The sequence below is a fragment of the Euprymna scolopes genome, chromosome 21 (assembly GCF_053919585.1).
Source record: "Euprymna scolopes isolate OS-2025 chromosome 21, ASM5391958v1, whole genome shotgun sequence".
Taxonomy (NCBI): Eukaryota; Metazoa; Mollusca; class Cephalopoda; order Sepiida; family Sepiolidae; genus Euprymna; species Euprymna scolopes.
This window is the reverse complement of record NC_136502.1, coordinates 56,848,169-56,852,078: the sequence shown is the minus strand read 5'-3', so window position 1 is coordinate 56,852,078 and position 3,910 is coordinate 56,848,169. Positions and strand designations below refer to the sequence as shown.

Below are 3,910 nucleotides of genomic sequence, written 5' to 3'. Positions count from 1 at the left end.
AGCGGGACCTGTGGAAATTCCACAGCAGCATTTGTTGCTGGGCATGCCGTGAGCGTTCTATTCAGCATGAATGAAGGCACACTCATATTCTAGTTTTTTTTTTTTTATTAAAACTGTACTGCCTCCTTACTAAAATAATAGCTTTGATATATTTAATGGGCTGATTATTTCATTACAAACACACCGGTCAATTAACTCACATTTTATCATTTTTCATAATTATTGAATATGTTACTATGTTCGACAATAATTTTTCATAATTTCAACCCACATTATCGCGTCTCCCTTTACTAAAATATTAAATTTGATATATTGTATCGGCTGATTATTTTATAAAAAAAACACAACTATCAATTAACTCACATTTCACCATTTTTAATAATTCTTGGATATGGTACTAATTTTGGCAATAATTTTTCATAATTTAAACTCACCATATCGCACACCTTACTAAAATAATAACTTTGATATATTTTCTAGGCTGATTATTTCATTACAAACACACACATCAATCAACTCACATTTCATCATTTTTCGTAATTCTTGGATATGTTACTAATTTCGACAATATTTTTTATAATTTAAACCAACGTTGTCGCCCAACCTTACTAAAATAATAACTTTGGTGCATTTGCTGGGCTGATTATTTCATTACAAACACACTAATCAATTAGCCCCCATTTCATCATTTTTCATAATTCTTGGGTATGTTACTAATTTCGAAAATATTTTTTCATAATTTATACCCACATTATCACCCTATCTTAATAAAATAATAACTTTGAAATATTGTCTGGGCTTATTATTTTATTACAAACACACTAATGCATGAAATCACATTTAATCATTTTTCATAATTCTTGGATATGTTACTTATTTCGACAATCATTTTTCATAATTTTAACCCACATTTTCGCCCTTTCCTCTTTACTAAATGATAACTTTGATATATTGTCTAGGCTGATTATTTCCTTACAAACACACTAATCAACTAATATTTCATCATTTTTTTCGTAATTCTTGGATATGTTACTAATTTCGACAATAATTTTTCATAATTTAATCCCTTCTTATCTTCTTTCCCTTTACTTATATAATAACTTTGATATATTGTCTAGGCTGATTATTTTATTATAAACGAACCAATCAATTAAATCATATTTCGTCATTTTTCGTAATTATTGGATATCTTACTAATTTCGACAATAATTTTTTTTTATAATTTAAACCATCCTCGTCGCCCTCTCTTACTAAAAATTACTTTGATATATTTTCTGGGCTGATTATTTCATAAAAAAACATAACTATCAATTAACTCACACTTCATCATTTTTCTTAATTCTTTGATATGTTACTCATTTCGACAATTATTTTTAATATTTTTAACCCACATTATCAACCACCCAATATAAACATAATAACTTTGATATGGGATGATTATTTCATTTAAAACACACCAATCAATTAACCCACATTTCGTCATTTTTCATAATTCTTGGATATGTTACTTATGTCGACAATCATTTTACATCATTTTAACCCACATCATCGCCTCGCTTACTAAAATAATAACTTTGATATATCGTCTGGCCTGATTATTTCATTGCAAACACACTAATGCATTAAATAACATATTACCATTTTTCATAATTCTTAGATATGTTACTAATTTTGACAATTATTTTTCATAATTTAAACCATTCTTATCGCCCTCTCTTACTTACATAATTACTTTGATATATTTCCTGGGCTGATTATTTCATTATAAACACACAATCGATTAACTCACATTTAATCTTTGCTCATAATCCTGGATATGTTACTAATTTCGACAATAATTTTTATAATTAAACACCCACATTATGCCTCTCCCTCCTACTTATATAATATATTTGATATATTGTCTGGGCTTATCATATCATTACAAACACACCAATCAAGTAGCTCACATTTCATCATTTTTCATAATTCTTGGATATGTTACTAATTTCGACAATAATTTTCATAACTTTAACCCACTATGTCGCTCCCCCTTACTTAAATAATAACTTCGATATATTGCCTGAGCTGGTTATTTCATTACAAACAAATCAATGAATTCTGGGTATTCTCATAGTATATATGTTTCACCTATCTTATCCAATCCTGGGTGACGCCGCATATTCTGCTAATATATATCGTTCACCTATCTCATTCGATCCCGGGCGACGCTGGGTATTTTGCTACTATATGTTTTCCACCTATCTCATTCGATACTAAGCGACGCTTTCTGATAGTGCATATTTGCACATCACATTCAATCCCTGGACTGACTTCATGTCCGCCACCCCACTGTTGAAAATATACATTAAATAAAGTAATGTTTTAATCGTAAACTGTTTCACCCATTCCCGGGACTGACTTTATATCCCCAACTCACTGCTAAAAATATACATGAAATAATGTAATGTCTAAATAGTAAACTGTTTCAGCCATTTCCGGGACCGACTTTATATCCCAAACCCATTGATAAAAATATACATGAAATAATGTAATGTCTAAATAGTAAACTGTTTACACCCATTTCCGGGACCGACTTATAATCCCCACCCCACTGTTGAAAATATACATGAAATAAAGTAATGTATAAATCGTAAACTTTTTCAGCCATTTCCGGGACCGACTTCTTATCTCCCATCCTACTGTTAAAAATATACATTAAATAAAGTAATGTCCAAAACGTAAATGGTTGCAGCCATTTCTGGAACCGACTTCATATTTCCCACCCCAATGTTAAAAATATACATTAAATAAAGCAATGTGTAATGCGTAAACGGTTTCACCTATTTTGGGGGCTGATTTAATATCCCCCACCCCACTGTTAAAAATATACATGAAATAAAGTAATGTTTAAATCGTAAACGGTTTGAGTAATTTCTGGGACTGACTTCATATCCCGTAACCCACTGCTTAAAATATACTTGTAATAAAGTAATGTTTAAATCATAAACTGTTTTAGCAGGTTTTCGAAAGTAATACATAAAAACATTAACACGGTTAGTGATTAGGTAACCTTGCTTCAACATGAATTTCTGAGTTTCAGCATTCCAATGACTTAAATCCCCCCTTTTTTCGTTTTGGTTAATGGAGGAAAAATCCTTCATTACTGATACAATTCTTATTTTTGTTATTGCTCAGAGAGCCCCTTTTGGGGAGCTGGTTTCCCCCTAAATTTTTAACCAACCTCATGTCCAATTCCATCCTTGTGGGGAGGTAAGTAAACAAAAAAAAAAAAATAATCAGAACGGACATTTTCCAGGGCATTTTATAATTAATCAGGAGTAACACTTCCAGGGCATTTTGTAATAAAATCAGAAATAACTTTTTCCAGTTACTTTTTTAATATTAAAACTTTGTTACATTAAACATAGTACCTATTCACAATGCCTCCCCACGGGACAGATTTAGACACCAGGGTCGTTTTTATAACGTGGAGAAATTTTGTCTTAGTCGTAAAGGATTTCTCTTCCACTGAGAGAGAAGAAATTGAAATGTAACACCTGAAGACCAGATACTACACTTTGATCTTAGCCAAAAGGCCAAGAAAGACAAAACATTTTTATTAGCTTTGCCTTAACAGCGACACCATTTTTTTTTATATTTTCAATTTTTATATATTTTCAATTTTTATATATTTTCAATTTTTATATATTTTCAATTTTTATATATTTTCAATTTCCTTTTTTATATATTTCCACTTTCCTTTTTTAGGGATGCACAGCATGATAACGGACGGAGCGATCAGCGTAATAATAATATAATGATAATAAGTAAATCCACACAATAAAATTTCAGTACGTATTTCAAAACGTATATGTAAATTAAATGATGTCGATCAAAATGAGTCAGGGAAACACGCACACACACACAC

General features: G+C 30.5%; 1 pseudogene; it reads right to left on the bottom strand.

The window, feature by feature from the left end:
• Positions 1-3,473: 3,473 nt before the first annotated feature.
• Positions 3,474-3,591, bottom strand: LOC145243273 (U2 spliceosomal RNA; annotated as a pseudogene).
• Between the last annotated feature and the right edge of the window lie 319 nt (positions 3,592-3,910).